At 40.8% G+C, this 14,401-nt stretch overlaps 1 protein-coding gene across 2 annotated transcripts in view; it reads right to left on the bottom strand.

Moving 5' to 3' along the window:
- The window catches only part of LOC136857198 (glyoxylate reductase/hydroxypyruvate reductase), a 140,909-nt gene that overhangs the window by 124,862 nt on the left and 1,646 nt on the right, over window positions 1-14,401 (bottom strand). Inside the window, exon 2 of one of the 2 annotated variants that reach the window (XM_068225090.1) lies at window positions 5,581-5,637. The exons of the other annotated variant lie outside the window; for it this stretch is intronic. The gene's annotated coding sequence lies outside the window, so the exon portion shown is untranslated. The remainder of the gene's footprint in view (window positions 1-5,580; window positions 5,638-14,401) is intronic. 2 annotated transcript variants of the gene reach the window in all.

The raw sequence follows: 14,401 nt of genomic DNA, 5'->3' as shown, positions 1-14,401 counted from the left end.
CAGTTCATGATGCTATCAAAACCAAAATGTTTAATCGTGAATCAGTGAAATTAACAATGATCAAGTTGGAAAGGCTCGCTGCAGAAATCACATTGCTGGATGAAAAGTACTAGATTTGTTATTAAATACAAGTGAAGAAACCTATGTTGCAGAATACGTGGAGGTAGAAAGTTATCGGGATAAGTTGGATGAAATAAGACGTAAAGTAGAAGTATCTATAATCACAAAGAATGGGTACTGTCCACCTAATCAATACTTTATTATGTCTTGTTACTAAGCAGTACCGGTTTCGACCTTCACAGCGGTCATCTTCAGCTGGTCATAAGATCTAAAGTTAACTTAAAATAATTTTGAAAACATTACTTATCTTCTAGTGTTACCTCTGTACGTTTTCTTTTTCCACTCATTTGATCAACAGCTGACATAGTGATTGCAGTACTGACAAATCAAGGTATGAAAGAGCAATTGGATAGTGATTAGTGACAAATGACTCAAGCCGCAAAATGATGGAACCACACACAACAGTGCTAAAATCTTGCATAACGCCAAATCTGTCAATGATAATAATAGGTACAGTTGTTCAGGAGTATATTGAATGAAATGCGACAGTTGTGAGGCTAGCTATGTCGGATGTACTGACAGAAACTTCTTTATTCGTTACAAAGAACACATCAACGCCTTAAAGCATAATCACTTTTTGGCTATAGCTCAACATAACGAGGATTATGATTCTAATGAAGAATGTCACATGATGTGAGTGATAAGATTAAAATATACAATATATAAAATATACAATGATATGATGTATCTTCTGGTTAAAAACAAGCATCAAAATTCTATGACATGTATGTGTTACATAAATTTCTAGTGTACTGTTTGTGAGTAGTAGATAATTTGGTGAAATACAATTTCAACAAGTAAAATGTTTATGGCGTTCTTGAAGTACACTTTGAAGTTCAGTTCATATTGGTGAATCGTTCTATGCATTCATTGGTATGTTTATACTATACATTCTGGAACATTCTATGATATGGATGCAATAAAATTGATCAAATAATACATTAAAATACGAAAATAATGTTCACATGATTCTTGCGGTACGTTTTGGAATTATATTAATTTTGTACATTCACAGATATGTTTGTACCAAGCATTCTAGAATATTCAACTACGTATGTTGTTTTTCTTTTAAGTTCATATGATTCAGAATGTTGAATAATGAACATGAAAGTATTATGGTGTGTCATTAGTTTTCTTGGTACTAATCTCGTTAAAAGATATTGAGTAGGTGCAGATGCTCCCTCTTTGTAGTTTTGTTGTTGGACATTCAGTAATCTGCGAGAACAGAGAAGAATGAAGTATAAGAATTTTCTCAGTGGAATGTCTAATGAACGTGTGGAATAAGTGTTTACTTACATAATCCTGTTGACTGGTCGAATGTGTACTGTTAGGGAGCACGTCGTGTACTGCTCCGTGTACGTCTAGGGCTAGTACTTGCGGTAACGGAGAGGGGAAGTGGAGGGGCATGAGGGGTATTGATTGGGGAAGGTGAGGTAGAGTTGGTAGAGAGGGGAAGTGGAGGTTCAATAGGGGTAGCGATTGGGAGAGGTGGAGCATGGCTGGGCGTGTCTTCGGGAGGTTCCTTGATATATATTGGATTCTGTTTTTTAACTATTTTTATGTAGGTGTCTTCCTATGGGATCTCCTGCTTCAGGTATACTGGCAGAAATCTACATTGATCATTTAGAGCACCAAGAAATAAGCAAAATTGAGAACATATTTTTCTGGTGCAGATTTGTAGATGACGTTTTTGTTGTTATAGACAATAGATTCACCAATGAGACAAATATTTTAGAACAGTTAAATAAAATAGACCCACATATAAAATTCACAGTAGAAAAAGAAAATGATTGCACCTTGAATTATTTAGATATATCTGTCACTAGACACCACGATCACTTGACATATCAAGTATATAGAAAACCTACTCAAACCTCCAACACAATAAGGAAAGATTCCATCCAGCCTAACGCTCACAAAAAGGCAGCTTATTACAGTATGATACATAGAGCATTCAATATACCTCTATCTCAAGAAGAGCTGAAAAAAGAATTAAACACGATTTACGATATAGCCCATCAAAATGGATTTAATAGAGAAATGGTCAATAGAATCATTCAAAAGATAAAATATCAACACAAATCAAGACTAACCAGAACTAACGACTCCAAGAAGGAATACGTACTTTTTACATTTAATAATACCCATGTTCATTCCATAACCAATATTTTCAAAAAACGCAATCTAAAAATAGCATACAAAACCACACACAACAGTGCTAAAATCTTACATAACGCCAAATCTGTCAATGATAATAATAGGTACAGTTGTTCAGGAGTATATTGAATGAAATGCGACAGTTGTGAGGCTAGCTATGTCGGACGTACTGGCAGAAACGTCTTTATTCGTTACAAAGAACACATCAACGCCTTAAAGCATAATCACTTTTTGGCTATAGCTCAACATAACGAGGATTATAAGCATAATTTTACAAATATTGAGAACGACATGCAGATTTTAAGTATGATCCCCAAGGGCCCTCTGCTCAATATAACGGAAGAATTTTACATTACTATAGATCAATACGCAAACCCAAATTATAACTTGAACGAAATTACAGATAAAGTTAATATCCTCTTTAATACAGTCATCCCGATTTTAAAAATGGTACAAACATATATGTGAATGTACAAAATTAATATAATTCCAAAACGTACCGCAAGAATCATGTGAACATTTTTTTCGTATTTTAATGTATTATTTGATAAATTTTATTGCATCCATATCATAGAATGTTCCAGAATGTTTAGTATAAACATACCAATGAATGCATAGAACGATTCACCAATATGAACTGAACTTCAAAGTGTACTTCAAGAATGCCATAAACATTTTACTTGTTGAAATTGTATTTCACCAAATTATCTACTACTCACAAACAGTACACTAGAAATTTATGTAACACATACATGTCATAGAATTTTGACGCTTGTTTTTAACCAGAAGATACATCATATCATTGTATATTTTATATATTGTATATTTTAATCTTATCACTCACATCATGTGACATTCTTCATTAGATTTAGTAATGTTTTTAAAATTATTTTAAGTTAACTTTAGATCTTATGACCAGCTGAAGATGACCTCTGTGAAGGTCGAAACCGGTACTGTTTAGTAACAAGACATAATAAAGTATTGATTACGTGGACAGTACCCATTCTTTGTGATTATAGATACTAAGTATCAATACGGACATGAAACTGATAGATTACAATAAAGTAGAAGTTACTTTACTAATACCAGAGGCTGTACAGGGAGGTCTAAGTGTGGGCTAATCATCACAATCAGAACACAATCGGAAAATGCTCAAGTTGCTTAAACTCAGGGGAAGTTAAGAACTGGCCAAGTTTTTGGAGCCAGTTTAAACAAATACACGAAGATAATGAGATAATGGTGGAGGACAAATTTCAGTATCTGATACAATGTACTGTAAGTGGGTAAGTGGCAGTCAAGCTAGGGAGACTGCGAACAGTTTTCCCCCTACATGTGAGAATTATCCGAATGCTATCGATCGTCTTCAGACCTGATTCGGAAGGGATGATCTGCTAATAGAATACTACGTTAGGGAACTACTGGGACTAGTTACAAAAAAAAGGCTATAGGCAAGATAGAGAGAACTAACCTACCACTTCTAGGATTATATGATAGATCAGATAGATTAGAAGCAATGGGATTGACCCATGATAGATATGCCTCAATGTTGTTTCCAATGGTGGAATCTTGTCTTCCTGGAGAGTTTCTTAGGGTGTGGCTAAGGAATCAGACAACATCAAGTGCTGAACACGTCCGCTCGCATTCTGGGAAGCTAGAACAGCTGCTTGGGTTTCTTAGGAAAGAATACAGAGTGAGGAAAGAATAACTTTAGCACAAGCTGGGTTTGGGTTGACCAGTATCAAAAGGCAAATTAAGAAACACAGGAATGGAACTGAGGTAGAAATCCCTCCAAATGCTAGTTCGTTGTTTACATCCAAGTGCGAAGAGAAGAGATAAGTAATCTGCATATTTTGTAAGAAAGCTCATGAGAGCAAGAAATGTTTTCAAGCTCAGCAGATGAGTTTCACAGACAAACAGAAGAAGTTGTCCGAGGGCAAATGTTGTTTCTCATGTTTGAGCTTAGGTCACTGGGCAAAAAGTTGCAAGGCTAACCTGTGCTGTCTTTTATGTGGAAAGAAATATGTCATTGTGATGTGTCCCAATCTGATAGTGAATAGAGATATGGTTAAAGGCAGGGTTACTGGTACAGATGAAAAAAAAGGGAAAGTGAACTGGATAGTATTGTAATGAATGCCCAGAGCATTGTAAAAGAAGTTTTATTTCAAACAGTGTTAGTGAAGGTGACATTAAACGGAAAGGAGAGAATAGTAAGGGCTCTTATTGACAGTGGGTCCCAGCAATCGTATATCATATAGAAGACGGCGACTGAGATGGGTTACAAACCTTTATGAAGGGAAATAATGGTCCATGCAATCTTTGGAGGAATTGAAACAAGTAACAGAGTCACATACTAAAAATTTCATTTTGGTTCCATATTGACATCACTAAACATGTACAAATACAAATGTAAAAGATCCACCAATTCAATACATCATATTGTTGGTTTACTAAGAAAACCTTGTAACTCCCAATGCTCTTCCTGTCCATTATTTCTCTTAAGACTGGTCACGCCTCCCAGCCACATACTGATATGTAGTTCATCGGAACACTTTTCGTTGTGTTCATTTTTCTATGCGAATGTGTAAAGGAAAATGAACCTTAAATACTTTATTCTGTAGAAGTGCGTAAATGCGTCCCCAAACATACGTTCCTATAGTATGGTACGGCAAGGCTATTGACACCTGTATAAAACACTTAAATCGTGTGAGATCTAAAAACAAAGAAAAATCCGAATTAAATTAAAGACCAAAGAGAAAGAAGCTGAACACGAATCTGGAAATTAGGTGACAATTTACTCTCCGCTGGCCCTGTTGGAACTTAAGTACTGATGGCATTATCTGAAGATGACCAATAATTGGACGAAACATGTACTAGTATGTGCTGCAAGGTAATAATTTTATCTGAATATATGATGTATTGAATTGATGGATATTTTACATTTGTATTTGTACATGTTTACAAGTAACGGAGAACATCGTCTTTATGAGATAACTCTGAACAGTCTGGAAGATGATCAGTCAACTGAGATGCAAGTACTGGATCAAAAAGTTATTTGTGGACAAATACCAAGACTGAAGTATGGACCATGGATGAAAGAGGTGAAGGAAGAAAATATAAGGATTTCTGACTTTGGATAAGGAATCCCAGAGATAGAAATCCTTTTAGGTAATATAACTCTCATTTTAATAATGTTGTAATTTAAACGTCAACATTTTAAATTGTACTGAATAGGTGGAAGTGAAATAAATTTCTTACATTTATTATAAGATACATTCACAACGGACTTGCAATGATTTTCATTACCTTTAATTTTTTGGGTGCCGATGTAGCTGAAGACTAATGGTTGGCAATGTCCATAAACTGAAATCAGAGACATTTCGTTGTTCAGGTGGACGGTGATGGGAAGATTATTGACAGACAGTACAACTAATTTTGTTTCAATGTGGACTCTCATGTTTATCCAAAGTGTGTCCATAGCAGAGCTTTGGAGATTGGACGCTATTGGCATAAACGCCCCAAAGAAACCAAAACTAGGGAGGAAATGGAGTTAGCTGCTCTCACGCACTTTCAAGAAACCTTAAAATTTGATGAAGAAGGATGATATGAAGCGACACTTCCTTGGGTAGAAAGTCACCAGTACTTGAGACGAAACAAAGAACTGGCCAAAAAAAGGTGTATTTCTGCAACCGACTGACTAGTTAGAGAAGGCAACTTTCAAGCTTATGAAGCTGTTTTTAATGACTGGCTTTGTGAAGGTATCTCGAGGAGGTTGCAGAAGAAGAAATAAAGACCATCAAGTATTACTTGCCTTACCAAAGTGTCTTCAAAGAGAACTCACCGACAATTCTGAGACCTGTCTTCGATGCTTCCTGTAGAACTAAGGATTCCTTCCTCTCTCAATGAATGCTTGGAAAAGGAACCAAATCTTACGGAAGTAATACAGTACCCTCTATCCTTAATAGATTTCATGAGAATGAAATAGGAATAGTGTCACACTATAAAGGCATTTCTACAAATTACTGTTAATAAGGATGACTGCGACAGGGTTTTTATGGTGGAAGGATTTTGTTAAGAAAAGGCTTAAGATCTTTTGTCATCGGCAAGTAGTCTTTGGACTCAACTACAGCCCCTTTCTGTTAGGAGTGGTATTGGCTTTCCGTTTGAAGAGTTCCTGAGACTTCAGAGAAACCACAAAAAAACTGAGAAAGTCTTTCCATGTAGACAACAGTGTAATCTGTGTTAACACACTGGAAGAGTTACATAAATTTGTTGATGAGTTCGGACATTTATTAGCCAGGGCACAATTCGACCTTCGAGGCTGAGAGAATACCTTCTTGCAGCAAGAAACTATATTAAGAGATAGGACTATTTTTGTACTGGGCCTGGTATGGGATCGACAGGATGATGTCTTGTCCTGTGAAAAGATTGAAATGAAGTGCCATGAGACGAAGATCATGAAATGAAAAAAAAAAAAAAAAAAACATGCTAGCTCTCGCGCACAGTTTGTTTGATCCCATCAGGTTCGCATGCCATCTTAAAATTATCCCTAAACTCCTGTTACAAGAATTTTGGCAGATGACGACAAGCTGGGATGCAGAGTTGAGTGGCGAAACAAGAAAAAAAATTTGAAAGGTGTTTGAAAGACATAAGAGATTTTGACAAAAGTAAGAATTCCTACACGATTTACAAATTGTTTGAACCGAGCGACTTGGAGTTTACACACCTACTGCATATGCCTCAGCAGTATTCCTGCTATCTGAAAATGACCTGGAGGTGAATGTCCAACTTGTGTAAGCTAAATCTCATGTGGCACACCTGAAGGGCAAAACGATGCCAAGACTGGAGTTATTGGCATGTTGTATTGGAGTCCAGCTAACTGAATCAGTGAAAGAGTTTGAATTTGGTAGATGTAACCACCTATTACTGGACAGATTTGTCAACTGCTCTTTGCTGGATAAGGAGGGACACATGGGGAACATCTGTGGTGAATAGAGTGAAGGAAATAAGGACCCCTTCTGATACAACTTGTTGGAACCATGTCTCTGGAACAGAAAACCCTATAGAACTTCCCTCGAGAGGATGCACAGCAGCACTGTTGTTGGAAGGTAAATGTCAGGAGGGACCAATGTCTGAAACTCACCAAAGATTGGTAGCCCTATACTGACCCGTCTTCCAATAAAAATGAAGTGTGCAAAGAAAGAAGAAAAGGAATTGTCAGTACACAGATAACATTATTTTGAAGATGGAGGGAGATGGTACCTCGTTCAAAGTACGGTAGAATCATGAGAATGGTAGCATGGATTAAACCTAAGAAAGATATACTTCGGCAAAGTTGTCTGTACTTGAAGGAAACTGCTGAAATTGGTACATAGTGAAGCGTTCTCTCACCGAGAGAAATCTGATTTCAGAACCTTATGTATATTTGAGGATGAAGAAGGTATACTTCAAGTCAAAACTAGAATAACGAAACGCTGTGATGAAAATGACTTTAAACCCCTATCTTGTTGCCTAATAAACATGAATTGGTTGCCATGATAATTATGAAACAATAAGACAGTCCCATGCTGGGGTGCAAATTCTGTTCTACGTGAACGATTCTGGATTCTTAAGGGAAGGAGAACGATTTGCAAGGTTCTTTCGACATGTGTCAGATGTACAAGGTTTGTAGTGTAAAGAAGACTGAAACTGAACCAGCTCCTCTTCCTGAAAATAGAGTGAGAGACGCCACAGTGTTTGAGGGTGTTGGAATTGACTTGGCAGGACCTCTACATTTAAGCTGTAGGAAAATGGCTTGGATAGTGTCTTCCCCTGTACCATTTACAGAGCAGTACATTTTGAATTAGTGACATCCCTATCGACTGCGGAGTTTGTGCAGGCTTTAAGAAGATTTATTGCAAGACATGGTCATCCTCAAACTGTCTACAGTGACAATGGAACCAATTTTGTCGGCAGTGAGAATCTATTCACGGAACTCGATTGGAGGAAGATTCCTATAGAATCTTCGGTCATGAGAATAGATTGGAAACTTAACCCTCCTTCTGCTGCATGGTGGAGTGGATGGTGGGAGTGCATCATCCAAATAGTAAAGGGTCTGTTACATCGTCTCTTGGGTCGTGCATCTCTGAATTATGTGGAAATGTTGACCGTACTTACAGACTGTGAGGCTGTTAACATTCTTGGCCCCTTAACTATTTATAAACTATAAATTTCATTTTTGTTCCGTACTGAAGTGCAATTATAAGAAATAAATGGACAAGAGGGTCAACCTTTTCAATACAATATATCAAGTAAATGATATTACATCAGTCTTGGGACTAGTTTCAGCCACTTGGGCCATCTTTAGCCAAATAAAAATTAAACAGATTATGTGATAACTAAAACATATGTATACCAGACAAAGATAATGTTGCAGGAATAATTATAACATTCGAGTTTTCATAGTTTGAAAATAGAATCTGTGTTTCTCAGTATTAACTTTGAGAAAATTAGATGTCAAATCATAGGTTATACATTGTTTCACCCTCGTGTGTGCTTCTTCAATGGTAGGGGGATAACCTCGGTTACCCTCTTCAACTGAAGATCCTCTGCGTGGTGAGGGGGACTAGTAGCACCTTTCTTGCGATGCCGAATGGAGCCCTATTGGGTAACCATTTGTTATACAAGGAGGAGGAAGCTAAAGCACCACCCAACCCTAAGGTGTAACACGACCCGTGCCGATGGGGTGCATGGCACATGGGAGATGTGTCTTGAACGGAGCCTTCGAGATACTTGGCGCCCTCTCGAAGTAAGTAGCCTTACCCGGGTATGCGGGGCTCTGCCTGGGCGGACATTATATTTCCCTAGCTACTCGTGGGACCTACGCGAGTACCGTAGCCACCCAAAAACTGGAGAGCTCCTCTGGGGCCTCCGAGAGAAACACCAGTTCAACAACAACCGATGGGGACTCTTCGGAGATACCCTCGGATAGTACGACCTCGACAGTAAGAGAACTCACTCTAGAAGTGGGTAATCTTCCAGTCCAGAAGAAGAAGAAGAAGAAGAAACAGCGCTCCGGCGCTGAGAAGAGGAGGTCTAAGAAGGCTTTAAAGGCCCGGGAGCAGGCCAAAGAGGGCCTAACTCCTGGAGCTGAGAGGCCTTCTACTGCCATGACAGTGACGACTGTGGGGGATCCAATGGGCACAAGAGGTGGGACCCGGAAAAGGGCTCTGCTTCTAGAGCACAGAGGACTCCACCCACCAAGACGCCAGTGAGGAAATGACTTCTGTCGGGGGCAACCCCAGAAGAAGATCGGCAGGCCCACAAAAAACCCAAGGTGGAGTGCGCCAGGATAGCTAAAGCTGGGATCAGGATGGCCATAGTGCCTGCAGGATATCCTGACCAGCAGTTAACTGAGAAACAGGTGGAGTCTGTGGAGGAGGCTATCACCAATCTGATAGATGAGCTTCCGGAGCAGGGGCCCATTAAGCCTCAGTTCCTGGACTGCTATCTGTCGAGAGGTGCGGCCATCATTATCGCAGAGCATGGCTTTCTAGTCTTGTTACAGACATGCAACCGTGGGAAGGAGCCAGGCTCACAATTATGGGCATGGATAAACTCCTTTCCTATAAGAGAGTCATGGTCTGGATACCAGGACAACCAAAGGACAACAACGTCCTTTTGGAAAGAATGGCACGCCAGAACCATGGCTTAAATCCCAACAGCTGGAGAGTCTACGACCGCAAGGAGGAGAAGACAAGTGTCCGACTTGTGGTCAGCATGGACTCCAGAGATGTGGAAAAAGTGGTGGGGAAGAAGATCTTCTGCGGCGTTCATGTTGCTACCTTGGTGCAGGGCAAATGCGACAAGCAGAGGACCAACCCCACCACAGACAACACTGAGACTAGCAGGGGCGAAGTGCGGGAGCCTGGACAGGAGCCGGGACCAGCCAAGCCTCAGGATTCATCGTGGGAGACGGAGCTGCACGTTCCACAGACCGCATAAGGTAAAGTATTGCATGAAAGTAAGGAATGATTACTTTCATACAAGCAGACATACAACATTGTATAGCGGCCTCTAGGGTACTTATAAGAAGTATCCAGAAAGGCAGGTTTTCGGTCACCCTGATACAAGAACCCTGGCTTAGACAGGGGCATATCATGGGACTAAAATGTGCAGGCTTCACTCTATTCAGTGGAGTGGCGGAGGAGAAGCCTAGAGCATGTATACTAGTTAAGGATCATAACGCTTGGGCTATACCGGGCTTCATTACTAGAGACCTTGTAGCAGTTCTAGTGAGGTATGAAGAGGGCAGACAGCCAAGAGACCTGGTTGTCTGTTCTGCATATTTCCCAGGAGACTCTGAATCTCCACCCCCGCCGGAGGAGTTCAAGAGACTGGTGATATACTGTAGGAAACAAGGACTTAACGTCATAGTAGGTTGTGCTGCCAATGCTCATCACAGTATTTGGGGAAGTAAATACACAAACCAAAGGGGAGAGCATTTCATAGAATTTCTATGTACAACTGATCTTGAGATCATGAACATAGGTGATACCCCTACCTTCATCAATAATAGGAGTGAGGGGATCATAGATCTTACCCTGGGTTCCATGGAAATCATACAGGAATTTAAAGACTGGAAAGTTTTGTTGGAGCCTTCCTTGTCAGATCATAGACACATTGCGTTTCACATAGAGGGCTCCTTCGAGATCCCATCTTACAGAAACCCTGGACGGACCAATTGGACGTCTTTTAGGGAGGACGTGAGGAGGGGACTGGAAGGAGGACCCTCAAATATAATTAAGAACAAAGAGGAGCTGGAGCTCAGTGCAAGCTTTCTCACACATACACTAGTTACCTCTTATGAATTAAACTGCCCAGTCGTTAAGGCAAAAAGAGTAACAGGAAGCTTCAAGTGGAACAGTTATCTTGAACACCTGAGGAGAAACACACGAAGGCTCTGGAATAAATACAGGGAACTTCAGGATCAAGAAAGTCTTGATTCTTATAAATCACAAAGAATGTACAAGTCAGAAGTCAAAAAGACTTCTAAGAAATCTTGGAGACAGTTTTGGGACTCCATCGAGAGTCAACATGAAGCGGCAAGGCTTCGTAAAATTCTAACCTTGGATGGAAGGGCAAGGCTGGGCTCACTGGAGTCACCTTCGGGCGGATATACATCCACAGAGGGGGAGACCCTGAGCTTATTGCTTGATGCTCACTTTCCAGGTTCAGTAGTCACAAATAGTGAAGTAGAATCGAGCGGATCCTTCAGACCCGATAGAAGTGGCTGGAAGGAAGCCGCAGAGATTGTTACCCCAAGAAGGGTGAAGTGGGCATTAGAAGCTTTTGCCCCTTATAAAAGCCCAGGAATGGATGGGATCTTCCCAGCACTTCTTCAGGAAGTGGGTGCGGTCCTTATACCATACCTGGTCAGAATTTTTAGATCCTGTCTCACTATGGAGTACGTGTACTCCTTGTGGCCTCAGGCGAAGGTAGTGTATATACCTAAACCCGGAAGGTCTTCATATACTAGACCCATTAGTCTAATGTCTTTTCTTCTTAAGACTTTGGAAAGACTGGTGGATAGACATATCAGGGAGAAAATATTAAGAGACTGTCCCCTGCATCCTCATCAACATGCATACCAACCAGGGAAGTTAGTTGAGACGGCACTACACCAGCTAGTTTCTAGGCTGGAGAGCGCCTTGGATCAGTAACAACTTGCTATGGTGGTATTCCTAGATATAGAATGGGCCTTTAACTACACATCTTTGGGCTCCATAGAACTTAGTCTAGAGAGAAGAGGAGTAAGCAGAATGCTCATAAAATGGATTCTGGCCTCAATGAAGCGCCATCAAGTTCTGTTTACCCTCAACGCAGCAATGTTGAGAGCTAATATAGACACGGGGTGTCCACAGGAAGGAGTATTATCACCAACATTATGGTGTCTGGTAGTGGATGAACTACTTACCAGGTTAAATGTTACGCCCAAGCCTATGCAGATGACATTAGCCTGATGGCGGTGGGAAATTTCCCCAGTACGGTTTCAGAGCTCGTACAGAGCTCCCTACGTAGGGTGGAAAGATGGTGCCACGACACGGACTTTTCGGTTAATCCTGACAAGACGGAGCTCGTGGTATTTACCAGGAGGAGGAGGACAGACGGACTGTCAGAGCCTTTCCTATTTGGGAAAATATTAGTTAAGACAACCTCAGTTAAGTACTTTGGGGTAATCCTTGAGGCAAGACTGAGTTGGAAGAAACATATAGACTATAAGGTGGATAAGGCTCACAAGATTATGTGGGCCTGTCGCAGGGCCGTCGCAAAGACTTGGGGCCTAGGACCTGAGGTGGTCCAGTGGCTCTATATTTGTATTGTACAGCCTACATTCACCTTTGCATCTTTAGTTTGGTGGCCAGGTTCGGAGAGTAAAACTGTGACCACTAAGTTAAACAGTGTTCAAAGACTTGCGCGTCTAGGAATAACAGGGGCACTGGATACCACACCATTATGTGCAATGGAGGCCATCCCAGGTCTTTCCCCCCCTTACATTTATATGTTAAGGAAATAGCGGGAACGAGTGCTTACCGCCTCTGGTCACTCGGAGGATGGTCCTTCAAGAATCCGAATAGAGGTCATGCTTCTATTCTTACAAGGCTTCACCAGACCTGCCCGATGACAATGATGATCGGGGACCTGATGAAGCCTAGTTTTAATCTGAATTATAAGTTCACAGTGGTTATACCCACAAGGGAGGAGTGGGCCGCGGATGCTGGGGCCCGTCTTAGGTCTGGGGGCTGTACATGGTACACAGATGGCTCGCGGACAGAGACGGGCACAGGCGCCGGGGTCTGGGGACCTAAGACAAGGCTCTCCTTTCCCATGGGTAAATATGCTACTGTTTTCCAGGCCGAAGTATATGCAATACTGGCCTGTGCTGTACATATATGGAACATGCCTGGACATAGAAGATGCATCACCATTTGCAGTGATAGCCAGGCAGCGTTAAAAGCACTATGCGCAGTTACAACAACATCAAAAATGGTATGGGAATGCCAAAGGATGTTAGATCAGCTGTGTGAACTTAGCTCAGTTACCCTATTATGGGTCCCTGGGTACACAGGTATCAGTGCAAATGAAGAAACTAGCGAAACAAGGCTCAAAAGGTCCTTTCATAGGACCAGAGCCCTTCCTAGGAGTGCCACTCCAAAGCGTGAAACTGGTAATATCCCAGTGGACAAACTAGTCTCACTTAGACATTTGGAAGAGGCTAACCATAACAAGTCAGGCACGTGATATCAAAGGGCCGAGCCAAAGTTATAAAAAGGTCCTGATAAATTTGAATAGGACCAGAATGCGAATGGTAGTTGGACTGTTGACAGGACACAATACCTTACAGAGACACCTACACATCATGAAAATCAGCCAGGATCCGATGTGTAGAAGATGCGGTAGGGAGGAAGAGACCTCCGCGCATGTGTTGTGTCAGTGCGAGACTCTTGCAAGCACTAGACATCGATATCTTGGCTCACATTTTGTGAGCCTGGAAGACATCAGGAATGCCAACATCCGGACACTGGTACCCTTTATAGGAGCACTAGGGCTGGACTAGGCAAACCCGTTTAAGACACAAAGGGTCTTCACAGACCTACGTGTGGAGCCCTGCGGGCAGGGCTCACCCATTCTTTATCTATCTATCTATCTATCTATCTATCTATCTATCTATCTATCTATCTATCTATCTATAAATTGTTTTAGGAAATCCATATAGTTGCTTAATTTGGTTATTTTAACTTTTAAGCCTAAAAATAGAAAGGCTTTCTTCTTTGCCTGGTTGGCAGCATAATTATAAGCTATATCTTTCATTTTTGTTCCATACTGAAGTGCAATTATAAGAAATAAATTGACAAGACCTTTTCAATACATCAAGTAAATGATATTACATCAGTCTTGGGACTAGTTTCAGCCACTTAGTGGCCATCTTCAGCCAGATAAAACTGAATTAACCAAATAAAAATTAAACAGACCTGTTTAATTTTTCACAATGAAGCATGGGACAATTCACAAGAGATAAAGTGTCGCACTGGAAAAGCGAGGAGTGTTTTCAGCTCAATGAGCTCGAACTTCAAGAATCACAACCTTA

Source organism: Anabrus simplex, chromosome 1 (assembly GCF_040414725.1).
Source record: "Anabrus simplex isolate iqAnaSimp1 chromosome 1, ASM4041472v1, whole genome shotgun sequence".
NCBI lineage: Eukaryota > Metazoa > Arthropoda > Insecta > Orthoptera > Tettigoniidae > Anabrus > Anabrus simplex.
The sequence above is the reverse complement of the archived record's forward strand: the minus strand, read 5'-3'. Positions and strand labels throughout refer to the sequence as shown.